Genomic DNA, 18,983 nt, shown 5'->3' with positions numbered 1-18,983 from the left:
GCAAAATTAGAATATTGTTGTACATTGACAGGATCGAGTGAGCTACACTCTTTCATAAGCTCTAATGCAGGTTCATGGACTATCCATACACGACAGATGGCATGTTATTGTTCTTCATGTAGAGATGGTGCCTATAATGACTGTGAGTCAAAGGAGTGGGTGGACGAATGGTGTATGAGACCTCTAATCCCACTTGAGACATACCAACCTTCGAGTGCACTACAACTCACACAGATGGAAGCATCAATTGACTTTGACCATGTGTCAGATTTAGTCCAACCAGGTAAATTATCCACATGCAGTTTTTTTACTTTAATATTTTACCTTAGTTGTTTGCTAAATTCTTCTCACTTTATCATTGCAGGGCATGTTTATGCAGTAATTGCAGCTGAAGACAATGAAGAAGGAACATATTATTACCTGTGTCATTGTGTGGACGCAAAAAGAATTTGGATCGCCCTGTGGTAGATGGAGAAAATATTGAGTACCCCATAGGATCAGTAGTTGTTATTGGTACATGGCTGAGAAGGTACCCAGTGAAAAAGTCTAACTTGTGGTTGTTCGAGGACTTCGAGACACATAGGAAGATTCTTCATTATTCTAACCTTGTTGTAGCTTCAAATGTTCATTTGATCAGATATGGGGGTAGACCACTCAACAAGAACCTATGGAAGGTTCATGAGTCTGACCATGAGGCCATACTAGACATGATAAAGAGTAGAGAAGATCCAGATGGTTCATTGGATTAAAAGTAAATGTAAAAAATTGTAATATCAATCTTATTTGGATATATGTACATGACTTGTATTTTTGACTACTCGAGGCATTGTAATATAAAAAATTATGTTTTTGTCTTATTTTGTATGATTTTATGTAAATAATGTCATTTTGGATCATTAGAGATCACATGGGATCATTTCGTGAAGTATACCCTATTAATATGGTAAAATATGTAAATAATGCTCATTTGTTGTCAATCACTCAAAGTGTGAAAAATTATCAAAATTCGGCATGGTTTTTCTTGATGTTAGTGACATGTAAGAACAATCCATCTGATCCTATAGGTTCATGTTATGGCACTCTAAAAAAGCCTCTCTCGGTTTGGGTAGACTCGGATCCAGTTGCTCATGGCGACTCTTTCTCGGCCATGACAAAAAGCGACAAATGAGTTCAATGAAAAGTTGCACAATGCCCCATCTTTCAATCTGCTCATCGCGACACCGAACCGTCAGCTTGTACGCATTGGGGTGGCTGGGTTTACGCTAGGAATGCCTTCTTTTTTCTCTCCAACTCACCTGATCATTGCGGGCCACACCCTAGCAGCCAAATCGCCCAAGTGCTCAAAATGCTCAAAGTTGTCAATATTCGGCATCGCGTTTCTCCGTGCCCATTAATCATAAGAATGATCCGTCTGATCTTACGGGGTCGTGTTATGGCACTCTAAAAAATCCTCTCTTGGTTTGGGTAGACTCAGATCTAGTTGCTCGTGGCGACTCTTTCTCGGTCGCGACAAAAAGTGACAGATGAGTTCAATGAAAAGTTGCACAATGCCCCATCTTTCAATCCACTCATCACGGCACCGAACCGTTAGCTCGTACACATCAGGGTGGTTGGGTTTACACTAGGAATGCCTTCTTTTTTCTCTCCAACTCGCCCGATCATTGCGGGCCACACCCTAGCAACCAAATCGCCCAAGTGCTCAAAATGCTCAAAGTTGTCAATATTCAGCATCACGTTTCTCTGTGCCCGTTAATCATAAGAACAATCTATCTGATCCTACAGGGTCATGTTATGGCACTCTAAAAAATCCTTTCTCGGTTTGGGTAGACTCGGATCCAGTTGCTCGTGGTGACTCTTTCTCGGTCGCGACAAAAAGCGACAGATGAGTTCAATGAAAAGTTGTACAATGCCCCATCTTTCAATCCGCTTGTCGCGGTACCGAACCATCAGCTTGTATGCATTGGGGTGGCCGGTTTTATGTTGGGAATGCCTTCTTTTTTCTCTCCAACTTGCCCGATCATTGTGGGCCACACCCTAGCAGCCAAATCGCCCAAGAGCTCAAAATGCTCAAAGTTGTCAATATTCAGCACCGCGTTTCTCTGTGCCTGTTAATCATAAGAATGATCTGTCTGATCCTATGGGGTTGTGTTATGGCACTTTAAAAAAGCCTCTCTCAGTTTGGGTAGACTCGGATCTAGTTTCTTGTGGTGACTCTTTCTCGGTCGCGACAAAAAGCGTCAGATGAGTTTAATGAAAAGTTGTACAATGCCCCATCTTTCAATCCGCTGGTCAAGGCACCGAACCGTCAACTCGTACATGTTGGGGTGGCCGGGTTTACTCTAGGAATGCCTTATTTTTTCTCTCCAACTCACTCGATCGTTGCAGGCCACACCCTAGCAACCAAATCGCCCAAGTGCTCAAAATGCTCAAAGTTGTCAATATTCAGCATCACGTTTCTCTGTGCCCTTTAATCATAAGAACGATCTGTTTGATCCTATGGGGTCGTGTTATGGCACTCTAAAAAGGCCTCTCTCAGTTTGGGTAGACTCGGATCCATTTGCTCATGGCGACTCTTTCTCGGTCGCGACAAAAAGCGATAGATGAGTTTAATGAAAAGTTGCACAATGCCCCATCTTTCAATCCGCTCGTTGTGGCACCAAACCATCAGCTCGGACGCATCGGGGTGGCCGAGTTTACACTCAGAATGCCTTCTTTTTGCTCTCCAACTCACCCGATCGTTGCGGGCCACACCCTAGCAACCAAATTGCCCAAGTGCTCAAATTGCTCAAAGTTGTCAATATTCGGCATCGCGTTTCTCCGTGCCCGTTAATCATAAGAACGATCCGTCTGATCCTACGGGGTCGTGTTGCGGCACCGAACCGTCAGATTGTACGTGTTGGGATGGCTTGTGTCTTGGATTACAAACACATATTTAGGTTCAAAGCTTAAGTAATAATAAACTTTGTGCAATTATTCATCTAATCATTTGTACTGCAATTATGGATAACCATAATAAATGATTTGCATTAACCAAAAAGCTACAAATCCATGCAACATTGTATACCGTTAAAACTATCAAATATATCCAATACAAACAAATAGGCTTGCCAAAAGCCATATGGACTTATAATTTCACATATTCATAAAACAGAACATATGTTCAAAATTGCTATAAAGGCGTACAACATGATATCCAATAAAGTCAAATAGGGGCTTGCCAAAAGCCATATGGACATAGAATGTCACATATTCGTAATACAAAACATATGTTCAAATTTTCCATATAGGCATACAACATGGTATCCAATAAAGTCAAATAGGAGCTTGCCAAAAGCCATATGGCGATAGAATGTCACATATTCGTAATACAAAACATATGTTCAAAATTGCCATATAGGCATACAACATAGGACCCTATTCTATTCATTTCCCTCTAGGGGATGGAAATAGATCACGAGATATCTTTGCCTGTCGAGGGGATGGAGATGTATATGATGCAGGTGTCTTTCGAGTACGTCCACTCGACCTCCTCTCCAGACTTTTTTGTAACTCCACCTGATACAATGAAAAGAATGATGTTAGCATATACAAAAATTGAATTTTAGAATGACATATAATAGAATAGTCACTTACCGCATACAAATAATCATGATGTTCATCCACAACAGGTGCACGTTCATGATCTGGAGTGACAAGCCCCTCCTGTAAGCATCACAATATAAATTAAACTAAATACAAGTGTCGTTAAAATTTTCAATAACATGTTATTAAGATAACAAATGTAATGCTAAATTTACTAAATTTACAAATATGTCTCATACTTCTGTTAAAGCAGTTGAACTTGCTATTGTTGCAGCAACACCGCACTCCATTGACGCGCGGACAAAAGGAGGAGTCTCTACATTCAACATCTAAAAATTAAACAAAGTATATTGATTAATCGGCAAAACTATCTATATTATTTAATAACAACATTAAAGATAAATTGTTTACCTGGGTGAAAGATTGTCGATGAAATACACTATGAGGTGTTGATGTTGAAGCTATAGCATCAAACTATTTGACATCCAAAATGAGTAATTAGAAAATCATTCACATAAGGTTCAACTATCTACATATAATAATTATATTTTTTCACTTGTTGTATACCTGTGGAGTCGATGAAGTAGTGAAAAAGGGTGCTACAGGAATGTTGCTAGTATTGTGAACACTTTGACCCTGATTTTTTATCATAATAATTTACTAATTTAGATATATTCTCAAATTTACATATAAGATTTAATAAAAAGAATGAAATGAACTTGTAATGAAATTCACCTAGGTATCAATGCCAAATGTTTCATTCAGCAAGGATTCTGTCATGACAATGTTCTCTGTAGCAAACTCCGCTCGTGCACGTGCATTCTCAAAACTATTAGGATCATAAGTGCAAAGAGAACCACAAGATCAACAAAAATGAGCTGGAACTCGATGCCTAGAAGAATCAACATCATCACTCGCATCACCCTCTACTAGAGGACTAGCATACTGTATAAGGGTCTGAGTGAGTGAGCTAATCGAGTCTAGAGTTTCGACCTCAATACTCTGCTTCATAATGGAAGGAATAATAACATGCTCCACCATAGGTCCAGACAAGGGTCTTGGTGGGAGATTTGGATCACGCTCTGCACCCTCTCTATCATGCGAGGAACCCCCACCTCTACCTTGGAAATCTAGAAAATCAAAATAGTTTGGGATCTCATTAAGGACAAACTCATAGTACAATTTTCTCAAAAAGTATTGGGGTACCTCATGATTATTGCATGGGGGCTGATCAAATACCATCCACCACCTATCCCAAAAATTGTTCTTAATCCCTTCATGATGACACTAATGAATAGGGAATCTCCTACATCCAGGGTGTAAAGGTTGATTCGTTCAGGGGTCCGTAAAAAGAGCACACAAGTCAAATTTATTAATTTTCTTTTTCTTCAATGCCGCATATGATAATTTGTCAGCATAAAATTGCTTTTGTTCTTCCTTCTTATGAGACCAAACATTTATTTGGCCACTCACAAATTGTATGTGAGATACAATAGATTGCAAAGAATTGGCAAGGTTTGTCCTATGGGAGTTTGTTCCAGTGGGATCTTTTAGCCTTCTGATTAAACCTTCAAGCTCTTTTTGGCTATTTTCTATTTGACCTAATAGGTTTTCTTGTGTACCTATGGGGTGTCTAGGGATTGTAGGAGGTTCTTGATGTGCTTCTTCTTCAATATGGTCTTCATGAGGAGGTGATTGAGTGTTTTCAAAATTTTCTTATCTAATCTCATTTTTTGATAATGAAAATAAATTTAAATCAATAAACCTAGTTTAATCTTCAAATTAATAAAAAAAATGACAATAAGAAAATAAAAATACATACCTCTTTGAGCTCTTCAATGGCGTGGCGACATTTTGATGAGAGATGGACAACTTAGTGCCCAATTTCAAGTTTTTACAAAGGGTGAGCGCAAGAAAATAGCACCCAAAAATGCCAAAATGCGGGTTTGGAATGCAGAAATGTGGAGCAAGGTTTTTTTTGCTATTTATAATGCACATATGCTTTATAAGGCACATGCCTTATAAGGCGTGCGCCCTATAATGCATGCGCCTTATGCACTTTTTAATTTTTTTTTGAAGTGTGGCACCTTTTTGGTACCACAACTTCATGCATATACCCATATGACACCTTTATATTTGCCCATCTGTATGCATAAACATATGTCCACAATTTTAATCCAATGTACATGTCTATGGTTTTTCTTTTCTATTCGAATTACAATTCTATGTGCACTTTGTTGCCACCTCTTCTATATTTACATAGCAAAATTGAAGTTCAAGTCATGACAATGCTAACTTCTTTAAATTAATCTTTGTACATATACTTGTATCTATTTGCATACACACACACACATGTGGATGTGAGTATATATGCATATGTGTATATACATATACATATATGTTTTTCTGTATATATGTATCTGCATATGCACATATGTAAGTATATACTGTTCTCAACTACATATATGTATCTATTTATCTATTTATGTATATATATATGTATGTAGGTATATATGCATGTGTGTATATGCATATACATATACATGCTCCTCTATCTATGTATTTCCATATACACATGTAACTATATACTATTTTGAACTACATATATATCTATATACATATATATGTATGTCCATGTGTCCCTGCATTTATCTGAACAACCACATTTATATGTACCCTTGCATAAATGCACTAGGCCGACATGTGCACCTTCTCAAGATATATATGTATGTCTATACGCTTCTATTTTTATATAAACACGTACCCAACAAACCTTACCACAAACAACAATCCATGTTCTCCTCCACATGCCAACTCTGATAGTTTCATCCTGCTTTTCACAATCATAGCGTTCATGGAAAGCTTCTAAAAGGCCCTCATCAGTCATGCCTTATTGAAACCCTCCCAGTCTGCTCCAAAATACACGCTACTCTAAAAAAAAATTACAAAATATAACGCCATTCCATTTGTATACCATTTTAAACATCATATCAATGCAAACAAGCAGGGTTCTACACACAGATGTCAACGCTATTAAATCACATTTGTTGTTCTTTACCTGCACCGTATGCCACTGCACACTATTTCGTTGCTATATATATATGTGTAGGTATATAGGCATGTGTGTATATGCATTTAGATATATATGCTCCTCTATCTATGTATCTGCATATGCACATATCTAACTATATACTATTTTGAGCTACACACACACACACACACACACACACACACACACACACACACACACACACACACACACACACACACACACACACACACACACACACACACATATATGCCCATATGCCTCTCCCTCTATATGAACAACCATACTTATGTTCCTTCCAAATGAATCTCCCACACAGTCAATAACCCTACCTGCGTTGTCCAAAAGCATTTCAAAGATCTTACGATTTTATCTCTACATATGCATAAATATATGTCAATGATTTTAAACAAATGTATATGTCCATGATTTAACCTATTTTGTTCAAACTACAATTATATTTCTAAGATTGATCTATCCTTTTATGCTGTCCCTCCATTCATATGCCTTGCTTAAAATAAAATTGAAAACCATTGCAAACAACTTACAATTTCATGTCTGCGTATATTTATGCATAAATATATGTCCATACTTTTAAGCACGTCTATATAGCCATGTTTTTTGCATTCTGTTTACACTACAATTCTATTCACGGTTTCTTGCCTCCTGTTCAATATTTACACATCAAAATTGAAGCTCGGGTCATCTTCACTCTACTTTCCCCAAATAAATGATTGACCATGTACATGTATCTGTTTATATATATATATATACATATATATATATATGTATATATATATATATGTATATATGTATATATATATATGTATATATGTATATATATGTATATATATATATATATATGCATATGTGTATATGCGAATAGATATTTGACCTCCTCTGTATATGTATTTGCATTTGCAAATATCTAATGATATACTATTTTGTACTGCATATATATATATATATACATATATATATATCTACATCTATATGTTTCTACATTTATATAAACAACCACATTAATATATACCCTTGCACCAATGCACTTGACCGAGGTGCACCCCTTCTCAAAAAACCCATGTAGTACATATAAGTATACAACCACATCCATATATACCCTTGCACAAACACACTTGGCCGAGGTGCGCCCCTTCTCAATAGACCATGCATGCAATAGAATTCCCTTCATCTTCAATCGACAAAGGAGGGTGGAGAACCATTGGAAGGGAATTGGGGTTCTACCGATTGAAGACTCTTCACTGCATTTCAGATTATTCCATCACAAATACCCTTCCAAACAAATCTATCGCACACTCAATACCCCTCCATCCATTTCCTTTTCCCTTTATTGGTTCTCCTTCTAACACACCGGCGTTCTTGAATATCTCTCAGATCTCCAAAGAGCCTACTAGGCAAAAATCTGATTTGAAAAAAGCTAGAAAGAAAGAACAAAATAGGCTTTACTATGCAAAACATAGAAAAGAAATTTCTATAAAGCGGTGATACAAACGCCTTAATCAGAACATGCCTTCCAATAGTGTGCAACCATTGCAAAATATGGTTGCAACCCAGTCTACAGGTGTTGCCATACCTCAAATGTTGTGTAGCTCATCTGCAGCCCATCCTTTAAATATGCTCCAACCACATACAAATGTGCTATCCCAATCATTTCCACAATACGAGTGATCCTGCAAGCAACCTTTTCCAATTGATCAACAGACAAATGCAACTTCCATTGGTACAACACCACCAATCTCTTATCATTTCACATCAATTGAATTTACAAATGCATTGGCTTCTTTCCAAACAAGAATAGCTAGCTTGTCACACCTACACATATGTGCAATCTGCAAAGAAAAGCATGTTGGTATGTATGTCAAATTGACTCGACCTGAGGTCATTTACACAAGATGCTATAACAAAACGAGTGTTCACTGCTTCTCTGTTTCAAACAATATAGATCCTGGTGAACAACCCATGGTTTTAAAATGACTTTCACAAGTAGAAGAAATGCTTATAGCAAGGATTGCTCCTATTTTGCAAGTTAACCACGCCAGGGGTGGTCAATACAAATATATAGGGCACACCATTAATTTCCCGCAAGACATTTTAGAAATAGCAACTGCTTTGCCACACAAATTCCAACATTTAGAGATTGTAATTGTTCGAAGGAAAAATCTCGAAGGCAAAAAATATGACTGTTATGTAAACAGGTTCCATGTTATGGATGCATTGAATTACAAAATTCAACATGACCAATACTACATTGATGTTATCATTGACTTTGCAGCTGCTAATTTATTGCTAGAAACATCTACCGATATATCTGATTTGTTGCATACCCTTCCAGATTGCATTGATCTACAACCTGCTTCAACAACTCAAGAGGCACTCTTTAATAATGATGGAGTTGAATTAGAGACCACATCATCGTTTATTCCAAAGCTGCCATATTCAACCCGTGAATTGGATGCCATTAAAAAGATATTGCACCTAGATAAGGATGATCAAAATGTTACAACTTTGCCTGAAATAAGTTGCTCACCCATTAATAAATACAACACTGAAGGGTTGTTCGCTATGGCTTTTCCAACATTGTTCCCAAATGGATCTGCACTACCACTCCAACTAAGGACAAAACATGTTCATATGCATGAATATGCTTTACACTTGATAAGATATCATGACCAAAGATTTGGACAACATGTTAGATTTACATATTATATTTATAATCTAATAATGAGATACCGTTCCTAGCAATCAGCTTCGGTTTTCATAAGGACCAATTTAGGAGACTCCTTCCTGGCTACGTTGCAAGCTTTACGTGAATAGTTGCAAGCTACACCTTCCGATCAATTGCCAAACCAATCAATGCATTTCGTAGCTTCATTGCGAGGCACTAGAGGGTTAGTGCAGGATCAAGGGGGGCCAAAAAGTGGTGATGTGAAAAAAATAGCCTTCCTCACTCGCCTAAAAACGCAAAAATTCGTGTTGACTTTTTGCTTGGCCTGGGTGTCAGTACACCTTGGCCTGGTAATTACCTATGCAAATCGGATACCGGATAAAATCGGATATCCGATTTTTATTTGTAATTTTAATTTAAAATATATATTATATGTTACGTATTATATAATACGTATTATATGTTACGTATTATATTATATATAATATAATATTATATTATATTATATATAATATAATATTATATTATATTATATATAATATAATATTATATTATATTATATAATATAATATTAAATTATATTATATATTATATAATATTGTATTATATTATATATTATAATATAATATAATATAATATAATATAATATAATATTATATTATATTATAATATAATATAACATAATATTATATTATATAATATAATATAATATTATATTATATATTATATAATATTATATTATATATTATATAATATTGTATTATATTATATATAATATAATATTATATTATGTTATATATAATATAATATAATATAATATAATATAATATATAATATAATATAATATAATATAATATAATATAATATAATATAATATAATATTATATTATAATATATATAATATAATAATATATTATATAATATATTATTATATTATATATGTTTTTTAAAAATAATTTAAGTGTTGAAATTGGATATCTGATTTTCTGAGACTTTTATATTTAGACAGCGACAGTCCCGTGAGTCATTTTTAACTCACGGGTCGTGCGAATTTGTCAAAATTCGATATCCGCTCCATCCGATATCCGGTTTTTTGACAAAAAATTGCTAAAAAATTGATTTAGAGGTAAGAATTTTGTCGTTTTGAATCATTTTCATTCATTTTTTGTATTTTTTGTGAATGTTTATTTGATTTTTCATTGAAAATATGGTTTTTTTTTCATGAAAACTAGGTTTTTTTAAAATCAAATACCTAATTGTTTAAATTTGTTAACTAAATTTAATTGTTTAAATTCAATTAGGTTAAAAATGGGAGATAACAATGAAAACACTGACCAACCACAACTGCAACAACCAAACCCTCATTTGCCAAACCCCCCCTCAATTCAAGATTTGATTGCACAAAATTTGAATGAATTAAGGGGGATTGCAGAAGTATATCGTAGGATCCCTTGTCTAAACCCATTGTTTGATCCTCTCACGTCGATCGTAAAAAGTATGGAAACCATGATTGAGGAGCAGGATGCCACCCTTTTGTGGCGAGATTCTATGAAGGAAAAATATGCAGATGGCTTGTCGTATAAGGATATCAAGGATCTTGAGATATCCAAAGCCGAAATCGCCTCATTGTTTGTCAATCCCCGTACTGGTCAGCCTATAGATCCCAAAAAAACAAAACTTTCTATCAAATGGTGCACAAATGATGGGATTGTGAAAAACTTTTGGGATCGTTGGTGGATGGTTTTCGACAAACCACCCAACAACAATCTTGATATCCCCTTCTATTTCATAAAAAAATTGTATGCTGAGTTTGTTTTATAGAAACATGTGAACTACTTTGACATCCAACCTTTCCAGGGTGTAGGTTTAGGTATGCCCCAAAATAGACTTGGGGCAGTCAGAGTAGTCCAGGGCCCATATGTCCCCCCTCCTCCTGTTGATCCCCCACCTGTAGTTCAGCATCCTGATATCATTTGTGAGGCGGCTTCACGGACCATATCGGCTATTCACTCTTTGAGTAGCCTTTTGGTTTCTCAGGCTGCGTCAGTAGCTCAGCCTACTTTTGATGGTAGCTGTGCATCGGGTGGTACTGACACGTCATCCTCGGCTCCACACATATGCGTGCCACATAGTTGTGTCATGTGTGGGCACGTATGCTTGGGTCTAGTTGGACAACCCATTGATCCTGCTGTGGACAGTGCAGAATATGAGGTGCATGAGATGCATGATGCACCAGAGGTTATTACATAGACTGGAGGATACCCTAGGGAGTCCTCACATGCTAGAGGCGAGGAGGCACCGTCATCATACATTGATGATGTATTGGTAAGATTTGTGTTTTCACAGTTCATGTTATATTTTAATTAAATATTTATAAATTAGATAATATTAAGTACTAATTTTTATTTACATGGTCTATTTAACAGTTGATGACCGAGGATGAGTTGAGACAGATTCAGGAGGGCACCTTGTCGGCCATTTCATTTGGCCTCGATAGCTTGATGGTACATATATTATTGCACCTAGTCGTTTGTATTTTATTGTACATACATGCTCATCATTTATATTTGTATTAATTAGATTATGTAGTAACTTGCATGTATATCTTATTTTACTCTTGTAGGGCACAAGCAGCACGAGTGCAGTACATTGTGATCTAGGATCTGGTAGTGCAATTGGAGACAAGGGAAAGGTAATTGAATGCAAATATGATTGAATGAATAGTTTAAATAACTTATAGTGATTATACATGTCTAGACATAGATTGATAGTTTCATATACTTGTTGTGTATATATACAGAGAATCCTTGGCTTCACATCCTTGATGACTACACCTAGTATACCTGAAGAAGAAGAAGAGATGCCTCGAGTAGATGTGTGTTTATTTTATTTTTTGATTAGTAGATATAATTTGTTATTATCAGTGACAATTATATGCTAACTTGTATCAATTTCATGTTTCTAAACATATGTAGGTTGTTTATGAAAATATTCAAAATATACCTCCTCTATCGAAGACATACATCAAGAGTCCTGCAAAACTGAAGAGAAAACGTGGAGATGAGGTAAACATGAATAGTTCAATTAAATAGTTCATTTTTATGTTAACTTTTCGAATGTGAGTTATATAATATAACTAATATTAATCGTGGTTTGTTTTTCTTGTGCAGGATCCTTCAGAGCCGAGCAATGCGGCGAAGAGGATTGATTTTGATGATCCATCAGCAGCTTAGGATGTTATAGATAGTTTTGGGATGCTTACATGTCTAGTTGGCATGTATATTTTGTATATGGACATACATTCACGTATTTAGACATACATTTTGTCTTAGTTGGTGTTTATGCCATATTTGTGTATGGACATACATTTGTAATCATTCGACATTTTTATATATACAGAAGTTGATATTCGATCATATAAATTGTTGCTCATCTGTGTGCGGTGTTCTCATGGAAATCTTTAATCTTCATTCCAATAATTAACAATGGTTAATAATGGCTATTTAATGAACAATACAATTCATTTCATTTCATCGTAAGTGTTATTTTTATAATGAACAATATAATTCATTTAATGAACAATACAATACAATTTATTTAACGAACAATACAATTCATTTAATCAACAATACAATAAAATTCATTCAATGAACAATACAATTCATAAACAATACAATTCATTTAATGAAAAATACCCTACGCATGCTCCTATTTTTCCCTCCCACTAGATCGAACGCTCGAGGTCATACCCTACCGGCGTCGTCCCTTGAGCGCCTTAAGTGCTCAAAATTGTCAAACTTTGACGGGCCCTAACTTGGAATCTGTGGTACCTGCGAACAATCCGTTTGAACCTAAGGGGGCAAGAGAGGGGTCCCTACAAAATCCTATCTCGGTTTTTCAAGTTTCCCTACAGTTTTATTAGGGCAGCAATTTTTCGGTTGGCAAAAAATCGTCAGTCTCACTCAATGGAATGTTGTCGCGTGGCCAATTTCTCGTTCATCTCATCGCGATGACGAAACGTCAACTCCAAAATGTCCAGTTAGGCATAATTACCCTATGCATGCTCCTATTTTTCCCCCCCACTCGATCGAACGCTCGGGGTCATACCCTACTGGTGTCGTCCTTTGAGCGCCCTAAGTGCTCAAAATTGTCAAACTTTGACGGGCCCTAACTCAGAATCTGTGGCACCTGCGAACAATTCGTTTGAACCTACAGGGCCACAAGAGGGGTCCCTACAAAAGCCTATCTCGGTATTTCAAGTTTCCCTACGGTTTTATTAGGGCAGCAATTTTTCGGTTGGCGAAAAAATCATCAGTCTCCCTCAATGGAATGTTGTCGCCTGGTTGATTTCTCATTCAGCTCGTCGCGATGACGAACCATCGGCTCCAACATGTCCAGTTAGGCATAATTACCCTACGCATGCTCTTTTTTTGCCCCCCCACTCGATCGAACGCTCGGGGTCATACCCTACCGGTGTCGTCCCTTGAGCGCCCTAAGTGCTCAAAATTGTCAAACTTTGATGGGCCTTAACTCGGAATCTGTGGCACCTATGAATGATCCGTTTGAACCTATGGGGCCACGAGAGGGGTCCCTACAAAAGCCTATCTTAGTATTTCAAGTTGCCCTACGGTTTTATTAGGGCAGCAATTTTTCGGTTGGCAAAAAAATCGTCAGTCTCACTCAATGGAATGTTGTTGCCTAGTCGATTTCTCATTCAGCTCGTCGCGATGACGAACCGTCGGCTCTGACATGTCCAGTTAGGCATAATTACCCTACGCATGCTCCTATTTTTTCCCCCCACTCGATCGAACGCTCGGGGTCATACCCTACCGGCGTCGTCCCTTGAGCGCCCTAAGTGCTCAAAATTGTCAAACTTTGACGGGCCCTAACTCAGAATCTGTGGCACCTGCGAACGATCCATTTGAACTTATGGGGCCACGAGAGGGGTCCCTACAAAAGCCTATCTCAGTATTTCAATTTGCCCTACGGTTTTATTAGGGCAGCAATTTTTCGGTTGGCGAAAAAATCATCAGACTCACTCAATGGAATGTTGTCACCTGGTCGATTTCTTGTTCAGCTCGTCGCGATGATGAACCATTGGCTCCGACATGTCCAGTTAGGCATAATTAACGTACGCATGCTCCTGTTTCCCCCCCCCACTTGATCGAACACTCGGGGTCATACCCTACCGGCGTCATCCCTTGAGCGCCCTAAGTGCTCAAAATTGTCAAACTTTGACGAGCCCTAACTCAGAATCTGTGGCACCTACGAACGATCCGTTTGAACCTACGGGGCCACGAGAGGGGTCCCTACAAAATCCTATCTCGGTATTTCAAGTTTCCCTACGGTTTTATTAGGGCAGCAATTTTTCGGTTGGCGAAAAAATCGTCAGTCTCACTCAATGGAATGTTGTTGCCTGGTCGATTTCTCGTTCAGCTCGTCGCGATGACGAACCATCAACTCCGACATGTCCATTTAGGCATAATTACCCTACGCATGCTCCTATTTTGCCCCCCCACTCGATCGAATGCTCGGGGTCATACCCTATCGACGTCGTCCCTTGAGTGCCCTAAGTGCTCAAAATTGTCAAAATTTGACAGGCCCTAACTCAGAATCTGTGGCACCTGTGAATGATCTGTTTGAACCTACGGGGCCACGAGAGGGGTCCCTACAAAAGCCTATCTCGGTATTTCAAGTTGCCCTACGGTTTTATTAGGGCAGTAATTTTTCGGTTGGCGAAAAAATCATCAGTCTCACTCAATGGAATGTTGTCGCCTGGTCGATTTCTCGTTTAGCTCGTCGCGATGATGAACCGTCGGCTCCGACATGTCTAGTTAGGCATAATTACCCTACGCATGCTCCTGCTTTGCCCCCCCCCACTCGATCCGACGCTTGGGGTCATACCCTATGCATGTGACATCCATGAAGGGATATGAAGGGATATTTTGTAAACAATCAGAAACCTTTAATGATAATCAAGTTGAAGCCTTGAGATTTATGCAATATGGTTCAAGTCCAAAACTGTACCCTGAGAGCATTTTGATTTTACTTATGTCTTGTGTATTATAATAAAGACCAATTTGCCAATATGACATCTTCATATGAGAGAAAAGCTTCATTTTATCTCAATACAGTTGTACCTGTTTCATTATTAGAAAAAATAAATATACAAAGATCTGTTATTAGTATCCTCTAGATTATGGATTTGAATTGATGTTCTCAATTAGTTATTATCTGTTCAGCTTTTCTTCATAAGGCACAACCATCTGGTGGTTATCATACGAGGACAACCATCCATGACTTTCAAAGTAATTGATATTTATTCCTACACCTCACACTCACAAGATTAATAATAAAATGACATTTATGATTCATCAAATGCTGACAAAGTCTAATCAAAGTTCAACTTCAAGATGTATACAACATATGATATTCAACTTCAAGATGCATACAACTTACCATATTGAAGCTCATGCCAACCACCACTTGGATATTGTTATATGTCGATTAAATTACAATATATGTAATAAAACCATATAGTCTTACAAAAAAGCAATCATAGACCATCTATGTCGATTAAAGTACAATTCATTTGTAACAGGGGCACACTCACAATCTGAAGTTGCAAAGCCCTGTGCGAAGCATCAAATTAGAAATTTATTAATCTGACTCATACTACTGTCAAAAGCATCAAAGATGCTATTGCTAGAGAACACCATGCTCCATTGTGGAGAGAATATTAGGTGCATCTGATGTCAGCATCTGAAAATGAAACAATGTTATTCAATTGCCAAAATCTAACTGACTTTATTTTATAAACCATTAATGAATAAAAATAGACAAGGTTACCTGAGTGAAAGTTTGATGACCACTTTGACTAGTAGGTGTTGATGTTGAAGGCCCAACATTAACCTATTTACCTGACTATCAATGTCAAATGTTTGATTCAATAGATCATCTGTCATGAAAATTTGATCCACTGCAGATGTGTCCTGGCCACATGCATTTGAATCATCTTCATGATAATAAATACCACAAGACCCACAATTTAATCTCATTAATGCACAAAGGAATATGTACCATCACCAAGAGAGGGTCTTGTCAACAACGCATGATCTAGCATGAACCTGTATTTTTAAGAATTGTTAGTCTACACATAAAATGCATGGATGAACATAACGGATTTATGATAATCACTTCAACTGAAATGCATGATAATAAATGAAAAGGTGGGATTATATACCATAAAAATACGTCCCTTCAAATTATATCAACAGAACCCATTATGTTGATGCAAAAATCATAATGTGATATTGTTGTATATCATCAAAAAATACCTTCATGAGCATAAAGGTTATGCGATAATTATATCATAAAAAATTATCAAATAGTGTTCTCTAATAACAAAAATTGTAAAGCTCATCAAATGCATGATAATAAGTCGTGTTGCAAAAATACGTCCCTTCCAATTATATCGAGTGTACTCGCTATGTGCATGCAAAAACTGTGTTGCCAAAAAAAAACGTTCATCAATAGATCTGCATTTTGAACACATCCTTAATATACACGTAACAAACTTGAACATTAAGGTTTAATGATCATTGTTTGAAATGAAATGCATGATAAAAAAATAAGGCACCATTAAAGACCTACTACTCAAGTGTGCCTGAAGGGTCATCTCTTTGTTTAAGAGTATCTAGTATTGCTTCATGATCAGCAGTAGTCACTGTCCATAGCTCTTTGGTCTTCAGTTTTGCTTGATGCTTCAACAACTTGACATTTGTAGCTATAATAAGGTGTGAATACATTATAATGGTTTTGTGTCTCTCATAGTCTTCAAATGCAGGTATGCTATTCTTTCTAATCATGTATGTTCGCAACCAAGTTCCCAGAACAATAACTGAACCTATAGGATATGTGAACCCATCATCATCTGTCACTGGTTGTGTTAGCTTTTGTTTTCCCTGTACACATCGTGCCAACCAATATTCTGATCTCTCTTCATTCCCTTGCGGTGCAACAAGTGCAAAAACATGTCCTGGTTGTACAAGATCTGATAGACGATCATACTCAAGTGAACTTTCCATGTCATCGTTTGACAAGGATATTGTTTGAGATAAAGGAGTTAGATAGTGGGGAACCCACGTATCAACCCACTCACTTGACTCACACTGATCCCAATCACACCGAAGACAACTCTGACAAAAACAAGCCAACGCTCGTGTCCAAATGGTCCATGTACTTGCATCTGAGCTGAGAAATGAATGCATCTTTGAAGAATCTTTAATTGTTTGACAATCCAATCTATCTCCCACTGTTCCCTCCTCAACCAACCAAAAGAATCTGCTCACTGCTGAATCAAGAGTACCTCCATGTGACAATGCTAAACTACACCAATCAACAATAGAATGTGCATCAGAGAAGTTTGCACCTGAAATCCTCAATTGCTCCTTAACTAGAGCTCTCTTCAAACATGCACCTGCTCCATCATGCTCTCCCTTCCCATGCCCCACCTAAAAAAAAAACCAAAAATGAGGTATACGCCTCTCCACATGCATTCTACTCAACCAATAAAACATACATGCATTCTTGAATTGACCTGTAGAGTTATCTGACCATATTATATGTCGGTCAATTGCAATATCTTTCTCATGCAAGAACTCAAAAAAATTCTCAAAAGAATGTTGCACATACTCGGAGGAGTGTGATCTATCATCGCTCATATAAAAATGATACTCCCTGATTATCTTCCTGTCCTCTTCTGTACTATTAGGAGCATGTCTATATGTAATGTGAACAAAAATAGCAATCTGGACTGAATTGTAGTACTGAGACTGTACCTCATTCTGTGGTTGCAATGTATAGTTCTCTGCAAAATCAACCACCGATACAATAGTGCTAATCAGGAAAGAGTTCTTACACATCCTGAATTGTTGATCCAACCATTGAGACCTATGGGTGTGCCTTGCATACTTGTAGAAAATATTTTCCTTAAAATCCAAAATAAAATCAGCAATACTCACTTCTCTTGAGACTAATTCGCATCTAGAATCTTCACCTCCACTCTTCACAGTATATTTCACTGTCTCGCATCTTTTTTTCTTAACATAATTATTTCCAAACTCATGTCCATAGGGGTCATATGGTGTCCCATGAACCCTTATGACCTCTTAGGACACCATATGACCCCTAATGACACCATATTGGGTCGCTTTGGATAATATTGTGTCCTAAGGGGTCATATTGTGTCTTAAGGGGTCTTATGGTGTCCCAAGACACCATATGACCCCTATGGACACCATATGACCCCTAACGACACCATAGGACCCCTTAAGACACCAAATCATGTCGTTAGGGGTCATATTATGTCCTACGACCCCGTACGACACAATATGATCCCTAACGACATGATTTGGTGTCTTAAGGGGTCCTATGGTGTCGTTAGGGGTCATATAGTGTCTTGGGACACCATAGGACCCCTTAAGACACAATATGACCCCTAACGACACAATATGACCCAAAGTGACCCAATATGGTGTCATTAGGGGTCATATGGTGTCCTAAGGGGTCCTATGGTGTCCCAAGACACCATATGACCCAAAGTGACCCAATATGGTGTCATTAGGGGTCATATGGTGTCCTAAGGGGTCCTATGGTGTCCCAAGA

The 18,983-nt window shown here is 37.3% G+C and overlaps 1 long non-coding RNA gene across 1 annotated transcript; it reads left to right on the top strand.

Moving 5' to 3' along the window:
* The first annotated feature begins 11,583 nt into the window (after positions 1-11,583).
* On the top strand, positions 11,584-12,018 carry LOC131857315 (uncharacterized). The gene is made up of 3 exons (XR_009358653.1): positions 11,584-11,642; positions 11,744-11,821; positions 11,941-12,018. It is a non-coding gene; the product is annotated as an uncharacterized LOC131857315 (long non-coding RNA).
* The last annotated feature ends 6,965 nt before the right edge of the window (positions 12,019-18,983 follow it).

Source organism: Cryptomeria japonica, chromosome 8 (genome assembly GCF_030272615.1).
Source record: "Cryptomeria japonica chromosome 8, Sugi_1.0, whole genome shotgun sequence".
In the NCBI taxonomy this organism is placed as follows: domain Eukaryota; kingdom Viridiplantae; phylum Streptophyta; class Pinopsida; order Cupressales; family Cupressaceae; genus Cryptomeria; species Cryptomeria japonica.
Note: the sequence above shows the minus strand (reverse complement) of the source record. Positions and strands in the feature narration are given on the sequence as shown.